The 12,213-nt window shown below is 33.9% G+C and overlaps 1 protein-coding gene and 1 long non-coding RNA gene across 2 annotated transcripts in view; one reads left to right on the forward strand and one right to left on the reverse strand.

The window, feature by feature from the left end:
• LOC140047306 (tRNA methyltransferase 10 homolog C-like) overlaps nt 1-12,213 on the forward strand; it is a 129,052-nt gene that overhangs the window by 35,131 nt on the left and 81,708 nt on the right. The gene's annotated exons all lie outside the window — the stretch shown is intronic.
• Nucleotides 3,677-4,674, reverse strand: LOC140046364 (uncharacterized). Its single transcript, XR_011844767.1, has 3 exons — nt 4,614-4,674; nt 4,181-4,285; nt 3,677-4,058 (listed from the first exon to the last, which is right to left on the reverse strand). It is a non-coding gene; the product is annotated as an uncharacterized lncRNA (long non-coding RNA).

Genomic DNA, 12,213 nt, shown 5'->3' on the forward strand with positions numbered 1-12,213 from the left:
CCCAAGTCAACTCGGCCTCAAGTCAACTCGGCCTCAAGTCAACTCGGCCTCACGTCAACTCGGCCAAAAACTAATCGGTCAACTCGGCCACAATAAAGTATGGAACGCAAAAAGTGCTTAATATTATTACGATTCTTACTATCCACGTTTTAAAAAAAATGAAGAAATAAAAAATATAATATCATATAAAAAAATGAACTCATTGCCGATATGAATAGAAGTACCCGCGTGTTACAAAAAACACGTACAGGTACCGTATTTTAGGAAATCGAAGACGGAGGCCAACGTTCCACCATTTGGCCGTAGAAAAAATGATCGTACATCGTTTTTGTGCATGATTTGCGTTTTTTAAAAAGGGGAATCCCCCGGTCAGCGAAAACACGTAGCAGTTGTAGATATCGAAAAAGCTGGCAAACGCGCAGGGAGGCTCAGCTACGAAATTTTATTAAACGTAAATAAAGGAAAGTTGGTGAAATCATTCCTATTTTTTTTGCTAAATATATTATTGCCTAAATAATAATATTCATTAAAAGTCAGAATTATTCATAGTTAAAAAATTGTGAAGAAATATTATTTTATCAATCCCCTTCATTTGCACTTTTTGCGTTCCATACTTTTACGGGGCCGAGTTGACCGATTATTTTTTGGCCGAGTTGACTTGAGGCCGAGTTGACTTGAGGCCGACTTGACTTGGGGCCGACTTGACTTTGGCCGAGACGGTTTAGGGCCGACTTGGATCGAAACCGTTACAGTATACTGTACAAAGAAACATGTCTGTAAAATCATCAATTTAAAGGATTTATTTATTTGTTTTTATGTGTTTCTCCGTCTGAAAGTACTTATAAATCCTAATTTTAAAGTGTGGTATTCAGGATAAAGTTCGTCAACAAATTTGGAGTCAAAATACAAGAATGGCAGGTGCGTAAGAAAAACATCATCTGAACCAACACAATGGAGTAAATATATACCAACAAACAACCCGTCAAGTTTGTTTGTTGTAAAGAAAAAAATATACATTTACTCAACGGGCGAAAATAATGTGAGTTTATCTATGTTTTGCGGTAGTATTTAATTATATTTATGGTAATAAATGAAACCTACTGTGTTTAAAATTATGTATGGATAAACAAGTATTGTTTTTAAGCTGTAGTATATCTTAGAATTTGTAATCTTAGGTCTTGGGTCTTAGCTTTCGTGATCTTAGGTCTTAGGGGGTCTTAGCTTTCGTGGTCTTAGGTTTCGTGACACCCCCATGCTCGACGATCATGAACGAACTTGCCGGGTCTCACTGAACCATGCCCATGTTTTTTTATTTTTTTTAATAGTTCGTAGAGTACAAAAATGTAAAACTAGTAACATAATATAATTAAAGCAGGGTGACAAAACATTCAGCAATTAAAAATTATTTTGTTTGGGTCTATGTAGTTGTACATTTTTAATTACTGCGTACTTGTTTGTATTTTTAATCTGTGCAAAATAAAACGCTTGAATGGTCGCTTTGTGAACTTTAAACATGTACACTGTGCTGTGTAGCACGTTGTTCGCCATGACTCACAAGCTGTAACAATGAATACCAGGGCAGGGTAGGCCTGGTATTGTGTTACAAATAAAGTAACGTACGTACCCACGGAAACATTTGCTGTAGTCTTTTGTCTTATCTATATGAGGCTAGCTTGTCTGTAATTAACGATGTGCTAGGTAAAATGTTTCAGTACGAATTTTAGTAAGGCCTAGGCCTAATATAAATATCGTAATGATTAATAAATAATAGTGGTGGTCGGCAGCCTGTAAATCCTGGTCGGAAATGTTGAGTGCTGGTCGGGGCCGACCAGCGTGGTGACATCCCTGGGTACCGTAACCATGGATTTTCACACACTCAAACCATGGAGGATATCTATATATTTCCTCCATGCCTAAACTATAGACATTTTACTTATATTTCTAAAGGCACCAAAAACAAATTCATTGAACTGTCTGTCCTGTAAAGCTATCCTTCAAGAAACCAATAATTCATGAATTGTGAAAAATGCAGAATGTATTTGCCATTTGGTCACTGGATTACAACATGCACAATGTGGATAAATGATAGTTATTGTACTAATAATTGCAACACCTCTGTAACATAATTCTATATTCAGTGCAATTAAAACAAGGACAAACTATATTCAAATAAAATTTTGATAATGAAAGCTATAATGGAGTTGTGTTTGATAAAACTTACAATTACTAACTTTGAGAGTGAACAAGAATAACAGGAGGTTGGTACTTACGCTGGATGATGGTGTGGCCACACCCTAGGAATTTCATCTGAAAATTAATACATTTATTTATAAATGATAATGGTTGAATAATATAATAAATGTTGGTTACTATGTATCAAAATGATTAATTAACAATTCAATGATTGAAAATAAAGGCATAAAAGAGAATTGGATTGTGAGATGTTCAGTACATGCCTTGTTTGTATCTGCTTAAAATGGATATGAAAGGATTTTAAAATTACACAAAAAGGACTTTGTATGAATCCTTTTAATGTTAATAAACAGCACACAAAAAATTAGATTCAAATACCTAGTAGAAATTGAGAAATAAACAAATTAAATTTTGGTATAAAACGTCCGCAAAATGGCCGACCAACTGGCACGCCATCTTAATTTTTATGAACGTTCTATACGCACGTACGAGATCGTCAAATTTAGAGTTTGAAACACCCGGGGTTGTAGCCACGGCAGCAGTCGTTTTGTGATTGGTTAATGAATTTTAATACAGTCCAATCACCGCCTTGTCTCGTTCGCGGACTGTGTGGTGTAAACAAAATAAACAAACCCATCCTACACGAGACTCGCGTGTTGCAAGCTCCCTGTTGCTGCAGTCGTAGAAAATATCGATATTTCACAAATCAATAAAAAGTTATGTCTGCAAAGATTGTACGTGAAAAGAAGAAAGTGTGTATTTGTACTTCTCACACTAAACCACTCACGCAGACTACAAATTAGGCTAGGTCTAGTAGACTATAGTTTCTTCTAAATTCGCTAGTAATAGGCTCTAGGCCTACACATGGAGTTACTCCATGGCCTACAGTACAAGAGAGTAGCAGTCGCCGGTCCACCGACGAACCTCCAGGAAGTGGACAAGGCGCGGGCGTAGACGTATGTAAAAGGCGACGTAAATAAAAAAGGTAAGCTTGTGTTGAACTTGTTTTTGGCTCTGACTTTTGTTATTGACTAATGTAGTAATATAATAATACTAATAATTAAAGTAGAGCAGAGGAGGTGAGGCCGAGAGGATTATTATAGTTTAGTTAGTAACTGTAGTGTAATTAAATAATAACCTCTTTCTGTTTGTTACCAAGTCATAAAATATAATACTTACTATAGGGCCTAGAGGTAGGATTGAATAAAAATAATAGTACATTTCCATCCATTTATTGGTCTTATCTTTGCAGATTTATGGAATCAACAGTACATGAGATGGCTTTGAAGAACTGTAATAGTACTAGTAATAAAATTGTAAACATCAAATTATATGGCAGAAATAGTGTGTGGAATGAATTTTATTGAACAAATGTATCATAATGAGTTTGGAACAAGCAGGATTTTTCAAACGGGACATAAATTACTTTTGAGACCTCAGTGATACATTTTAATTCTATCAACACCAGCCAGCTCCATCATATTCAAGAGATGGATTCTTTCATAAATGTCCATTGTACATAGTATTTGGCTAAATAAATAAAAAAAGAAGTACAGTAGTGGTTTATTTGTTTATATACCCACACCCATTTAGATGGTTAAAAACAAACACTATATGATGCACTGCTACTAGTGTACTGTCCGGTAGTACATTACCATAGTTACAGTATGACTGTAACCCTAGCACTCGCGTCTAAAGAATTCTATTATGCATATTTTAATATTCTTCATAAATATTTAGTTCTGTAATTTTAATTGTCTGCGCTCATTCTATACTTGGTGTCTTAGTATGCTGCATAAATGTATCGTGCAAGCATGATCCAAGTAGCATCTATTATAAAGTACTCTGGGTATCTTTCTATTCACCTGAAAAAAGGAAAATGAATAAGCACATGTTTATCTGCCCTCAAAACAAAATAATAATTTAGTATAATGTATTATGTAGGTTTGATCAACAGTTTAAAATAGCAATGCTCAGTATCTGTTACCTTAATATTATAATTTGACTCTAACATTTGCGCTTCCATTCCAATCAATAAATACATTTGCTTATCCCGTCCATCAATTATCATAATTGCACTCCAATTATAGACCTGTAGGTAGGTAAAAATACAAATGAATTGTTTATTTACTGTATACTGTACTGTATATGATACAAGCTGAAATACCCCTAACTAGGCCTGGCCTGTTATAACCTTTATTACTACATTAGAGAAAATCCAACTCTATTCATTTTAATATTGGGAATCATAATATTTAGTATTCAGTGTTGCCTAGCCTACTAGCTAGTAGGGCGGCATGTAATAACAAAAAAATATTTTAATAATACGTTAGTCAGGAAACTACAGCACACAACAATATTAATAAATGTACTTACAAATAATGTGTATATACATAATACAGTAACACAATTGTGCCTACCATTAACACCCTCAACGATACATCAAGGAGCATACGCTCTCAGCTCACCTCTGGCCGGGCGGCGATTTTTTTTTTCGTACATAAGTTGGGGACCCCTCATGAAACGTCACAAAATAAACATGAATAATTCATCAGTTAAATTTGTTGTACCGCGTGCACCCAAGCGTACAGCAACAAGAAGTGATTACACGAACAACTGCGATACGATTCTTTCTACAGTAGGCCTAGGATTCTAGGTCAATTCACGTGATTCTTCTTCACACACACGCCACTATGCAAAATGTGTCCGAGGCTAATCGACAGCTAGGCAAGACATTAAACCAGGGAGTTGTAAATTTACAACTCCCTGATTAAACTAAGTAGTAATGGACATAGCCCAAAGAAAGCTTAGACCCACAAGAATAAAAAATGTGTATAATTTGTGTACTGTAATTTTTTTATTCTATTTTATTATCAAACAATATGCATGTACTCAAAGGAACTTTAAAAATGCGCGTATATGAACACGAGATGAGAAGATTAGACCCACGAGAATAAAAAATATATTTTTGTGTAATGTTTATTGTTAAATTTTTCTGACTTATTACTCGGACTGTGTCGTCATACCTAACACATACACACGTCACACACCCACACAGCTACTACTAGAATAGACATACATGGGTTTAGAGACTAATAATTAGGCCTAATAGTATTAATAGAAACTATAATTTTAACACGTAATTCTTTAGCAATAAATTATATTAAAAACACCATAAACTAAAGGCTGATTATTTCGACAATCCACACAAAACGCCGCTATTCTTTTATGAAATCCCACGCGGCAACCACAGCGGAGATAGGCCTAGAATCGTACCGCACTTGTGTAATCACTTCTTGTTACTATACGCTTGGGTGCACACGGAACAAGAAAATTTAACTGATGAATTATTCATGTTTATTTTGTGACGTTTCATGAGGGGGTCCCCAACTTATGTACGAAAAAAAAAATCGCGGCCGGGCGACTAAACACCGTATCCATCCAGCAGTCATCACTACTAAAAAGGCCTAGGCCTAGCTAGCTAACCGTTTCTTCAAAACGATGTTAACACCCGTGTTAACAAGACGATGTGGACGAATTTCCATCAATTTCAGTTAATTACAACGAAATAATAATAAAATGAATGTTTCAATAATACACGTGTATAATAAATAGTGAAATAAACATCGGTCGAGAGAGAGGCCAAGGTGGTCGACTCTGTGATTCTCACGCATGCGCAAAATAACTCCGTGTACCCAGCAAGATAGGCATTTGGCTATGAATTTCGTAAAAGATGGCCTTGAAAAACGAAATTAAAATCCGTTAAAAAAAAAACTTGGTTGATAATATGAATTAATTTTATTCGATTAGGCTAACATACTTATCCAAGAATAAAAATATCAAAGCAATAAGTAATTACTACCATGCTTTTGCATCAATCAATGATTTACTGCTAAATTCCTATCTCTGTAATACAAAAATAACTTTTAGTGACGTCACAAAAAGTTTTTCACAGGTTTCTCAGGGGCGTTTTGAGGGCGTTGTCGTCCTCCAAAACATTAAGTATGACTATGGCAAGCTTAAAACTGATTGATCTACACGTTGAGCCAATAAAATGATATTGCTAGGAACCCTTTCATATCCATTTTAAAGCTAGTGATGTGCCCAAATATGGTAGTGATATTCCCATATATGGGCACTTCACATTTGTTGTCACTTAAAGTTTGATAGTGTAGACAGAGCTTTACTCTCATTACTCATCCTTTGCTTGGGATATTAAGTTGATCACGGAACCTAGTACTGTTGGTCCATCAGATATATAGCATCATGAGCATTAATGGGTGCTGGTCAGTATACTGGTACTATCATTATTATATAAAAACTTACTGTATATGGATCAAGAGGTGTCATCTGTTGTGTCAAGGTGGGATTTGTTGGCAGGGGTGACGTCTGCTTTGGTTTGGTCACGTTTGTGTTTGATTTTGCAAATTCTAATCGTATCGTTTGTGGAATGTCTGGATCAAAACGAACACCCTAAATGTAAAGTAATTCAGATAAAAAATAAGTGCACAAGATCTAGTAAATAAGTGCAATCATGTACATGGTATAATAGACCTGATAGAAAACGATTAGACATTCCATGTTTTAATATGTATTTTACATATATACAGATTTACAATTACAAATCATTCTATCAAATAAATGACCCTTTTCTTGTAATTTGGACAAACTTTTTTTTTTATAAAATAGGCCTAACTATAGGCACAATTAAAACGATCTAAATTTGCTAATAAATCCACAATTTAATGTTTATTTCAATTTTACTAACTAAAACAGAAATGTGTTAACACCAGGGAAGAGTTAAATTGTAATTTAACTCTTCCCTGGTTAACACTAACTGTGAATACTCCTAAAAACTACAGTACACTATGATAAAGAGGCTTATAGTTCATTTCTATTAAGACCAAATATTAATGCTAATCACATTTTGTGTTCTTAAAATCAGTCACAAAAGCTGACATTTCCTGAAGCTATCAACAGTAGGGCAGCAAAGTGGTTGACCTCGCGAATTATTACCAAATCAAAATTTGAATTGCCGCCATCTTGGAATCGCGATAAAGCAAGTAGTGCGGAATTACAAAATGCAGCAAAAAAAAATTTCAATAACATTTAAATAGCATATTCATACAATTAAATTTATATTAATAAAATTCAACTAAGGATTTTACGAAAGATAGGCTACTTAAGAAATACTGCCGCGATCGGTTCCCCCACACGGCGTAGGGTACCGCAGTGCTAAGGGGCCTAGGTAGGAAAAAATCTGATTTTACCTGTTAAACATGCTTGAACCAAGGCCATTTTAATATATATTATCCAGATTATATATCAAAACAAACTGATAAAAGGATTTGTTGATTTGCTTCTGATGAGAAAAGTGCCGGATTCATTTCGCTGACGGCGAATGAATACACGAATTCTCGCCATTTTCTAGCACTAGCCTTGGGTACCCAGACAGCTGATAACGATTATATTCGATTGTCCAGACGTCTCTGCTACTGGTGCTCAATACTACAGTATGTATTACCATGGACCTATAGGTCCATGGTATTACTGTACATATAGCACTGTATGTTTAGTTTTTGCTTTCTTTATGGCAAAATAAATATTTAATTTTTATTATTGCTTATTTTGCTTTAACTTTATCCAAGAAGAAGTAAATATTATTATATATATGCATATTACAGTCAAGTTGCAACTGCCACGAATCCACTCCACTTTGGTTACTAACTAAATAATTAATAGTATAAACATCATAACTAACAAACAAATTAACAAGTTAATAAATTAACCACCATTAAATAATTTTATTTACAAAAAAGTATTTTACATACAGTATAACATGTAATATCTTATTTACATCGAAGTAAAATATGCCTATCAAACTATCTTGCTCAGGCTAAAATATCAAGTTATATATGTCAATATTTGAGTTAAATCATCGCGATAATAAAAAGACATCTGTTACGTACATCAATTTACAAATATCAAAATAGGATTGTTTTTGCAGCACAAGATGAATCACAAGTCAGATAGTTTATTCTTAGAAACCTGAAAGAAAAAAAAAACACCAATAATGAGCTATTCATAGTTAAATAATTTTAATGTCAACTTTAGTCATCCTAAATTTTGTCGCCATGATCACTACTATACACAATACTGTATATATAAATATCATATGTACGACCATCCAAATTACCTCATCCTACCTACAGTCCTTCCTAGCCTAGGCCTAGGCTACATTATTGTCATATATTTACAAACCTCCAACAGCCACAACGTATTTTCTTTTCTTTGGCAAAGAATTTCCCGTAATATAGTCCTAAATTGATTAAATAAATCAAAAGGTCTAGGCCTAGGCCTTTCTTTAAATATCCGACGATATATATCCATAATCCAGTGGATATAGATTCAACATTTTAAACATAATAATAATATGGCTTCACATTGATTATAATAAGTCGGCGATATGCCACTAAAAACTAGCCTGCGGCCCTCTCTATCCGCCTACAAATAGCACTGGGTTTCCGTCAAATGGGCTAGGCCTAGCCTAGGCCTAGATAATACTACAAGTTGGGTACATTTTTTTACAACCAAATAATCTACAATTATATTGCAATATTTACCAAACTAGCACCAAATCAAAAATAATAAAGCTACTAATAACATATTTTGGTATATTAACTGGTTTAAAAACGGATTGCACATAGTGATTTTGAAGGATTGAAATTACTCAACCACACGGCCTGTACTAAACATACGAATCCAAGATGGAGTCTGCTTAGAATATATCCCCAGCTTTGAACGGATATTGAATCCGTCCCACAAGCTGAACCAAGCTTAAACTTTCAGAAAAGATAGATTAATAACCTAATAACCAACCACTAAGTTTTTATAAAGGTTCCGTGCTGATGAGAAAAGTGCCGGATTCCCTACGAAACCAAACAAATAAATCATGTAGCCTACCTCAACGAACACCTCCATCAGCACTTTTTTCTTCAATAAGCTCTGTCGTCCTTTCCTGGGCTATTTATACCAAAATTTTGTGGCGGGAATAATCTTCCATATTAGGAGTAACAATTTCCAAATATAGAAAGATATAATTTAACCCGGATGGTGGAAATTGCAGCAGATTTGTAAGGGTATTCCCATGCAAAATGCTTGCCGCGAAGTGAAAAGCGAACCGGAAGTCACTATAACTTGGCGATGCTCAGTGACCTGCGCAGTTAAAAAACAGCGTTTTAACGGTTAAATGAGCACTTTGCTGCTCGACTGTCAAAACCATCTCACATTTAACGGTTGAAAATAATAAGCTGTTATAACACATATCTGTACAAAAGAGATGTCTGTTTCACGACCTACGTAAACATAGCTTAAGGCTTATGCCATATTTAGCGACAACTAACAAGACTCCACCGATAAGTTTTTAATAGAGAATGCATCTATATATAAATTTACGTAAGGGCAAAATTCGGTAAATCGCGCCTTACTTCTATAGAATGTTTACTCGATGGTATATAAAGTTGGTTAGAATCTCGGTACTGATTTTAACCGCCTAATGTAACCCTGTTTACTAATTAAATTGAGTTAGATAATTAGTTATTGACGATTAAAACGAATTTAGGTTCAACGATTTGCCCCAAATAGGGGTGTTTTTCGATCGTGGTATACACTGTCTAATGGATGTCCGTCTTGAAAAATACCCGCAGACAATAATACGAGGATGCTTCGCATTTTCCTATCTCCTCCTACGATAATTTTTTTTAATGGCTGAAAACCGGTTGAACAGCTCGAGTACAGCATCATAATGTTGAAGACCTAGGCCGCTTTTCTTTAAAAAATACTATTTTGATAGATTTAATATACGTTTATACAAATGTATTGATTTGCGATGAATGGAACATTCCAATCTCTGTTCCACAAGTGTCTATTCCCTCAGGCGTCGTAAAGGCAAGTACTGTATACTCATAACAGAAATTCGATCCATTTTTTGTTCAATGTGCTGCAGAGGTTGGATATAATTTTTTTTTAACGGATAATGAGCTAGCGTTTTCAGTCGCCGTATATTATGTACAAATCTTTATTATTGCATTTAAACCACCCACATCATCACCCTTCCCTCACTGGCATGAGTAGCGTTGTAAAGCCAGTAGAGGATAGGCCTACGGTGCATCAAATCCCCTAAACGCAGAACAACTTTGGTGGGTAGGGTAGGAACCAACTTAAGTATGAATTGGCTCTAAGAAACAATTGAAAACCATTAGGCCTACTAATAAAGTTGAGTTAGATAATTTAATTTTATTGACGATTAAATCGATTTTATGATTTTCCCCGAATAGAGGTGGTTTTCACAAATTGTTTTACATTATATAAACATACACGTCGTAGTGATGTATCGTTACATGTACTGTACTATTTCAATCGACTAGGACGGTGATAGTTTCAACAAAGTGTTACATAGCAATGTTTTACTGTGTTTAGTGATATATTATTTGTAAAACATGAAAACAATTAATATTTCGTTACTAAATGGATAAAGAATATATTTAATATATTTAAAAATTGTTTCTCTTTGCACCCACCCTTCCCCATCCCTCACCCCTAATGTTACATACAAAACACAAATTAAGTTTAAATTTGACTTAAACAATTGGTCTCATTTTGTGACAAGTTTCTCTTTCGGAAGTAATTCTCAGGGTGCTAATTTTAGTTGAGTACATAAATCAGTGTCTATTTATTCGTTCCTGTAAACGACATGTATTATTGTACGTACATTTGAAATCGCCAGTTTTTTAACGCTGAAATTATTATGTATTCGAGAACCATCTGTGGGCACGACCTAGATGGTACGCGAGCGAAGCGAGCGTACCATCTAGTTCTTTTAATTACAGTAGTTCAAAGGGTCAAAGGTGAAAATATATAACATTATCTGTTACATCTTAAGGGAAATGAATAAAAAAGAATTATTGTATTTTTTTAAATATGTCGTCATTAATTTTTTGCAAAACAATGTGTTGCTTGTAGTTACTATCACTCCAAGCACTTGCATTTCCATAAACTCCAAGACTTGTTTTATATTGTATAAGTTAGTTTCAAATCGGAACGTCCCTAGCATATCATACCAGAGTATCAGTTAAATGCATTTTTTTACTTTTTACATTACATCATCGTTTACAAATTTATGTCTAAATTATATTCTAGCATTTTGTTGTTGTTTTCATCGCTATTGGTTGTAACTGAATAAAATAAAATAGATAAAAAAATATATGGTTGTATCATAAATAATGTAATATTGATACTGACCTGTAGTGCTTGTTTTGCTGATTCTGCACAAGCATTGCTTTCAAAAGTTACAAATCCTACGGGCTATAAAATAAATAGAAAATGTTACACTTTGCTTTGTACATTGCAACACTAATTTTCACTTGATTAAAAATTCATATATATGATATTTATAATGTATTACAACCCGACATATTTTGTCTAGACTGTCTTCACTTTATATTCACATCAACTTTACTTTCCTAGTATTACTAAAGAAGATGGTTATAACAAAAGAACCAAAACGTTAAGATATTCTCGGTTTTCTTGTGTTCGGGAAAAACCACAAACCTTACTCTACTTTAATGCATATTATTACTATTATTTCAATCTTTTATATATAGATACAAATATTATATATAATTTATATAACATGATATAGTATTTTGATGATTTCAAACTGGAATTTATTATGTTGCACTTTCAGACCTTTCCAAAAAGTAAACGATACTTTACTTGCTGCCCTCTGGAGAAAGAGTATGTAAGTATTGCTTATTTGGACAATACTGGTCGAATTCAATTTTTAATATATTATTTCAGACAAAATAACAACAAAATTATCTTCAAGATTATTAATTTTGTCATTCCTTTTCTATTTTTCAACAAATGTCTTTTTCCCCCATTATTTAACTGTTAGTAAATATTGTATTGTAAATACAATCGTTTTTATCAACTATCTTTCGCAGGAGTTAAAAATATTGT

This window comes from Antedon mediterranea, chromosome 4, assembly GCF_964355755.1.
Source record: "Antedon mediterranea chromosome 4, ecAntMedi1.1, whole genome shotgun sequence".
Classification (NCBI taxonomy): Eukaryota; Metazoa; Echinodermata; class Crinoidea; order Comatulida; family Antedonidae; genus Antedon; species Antedon mediterranea.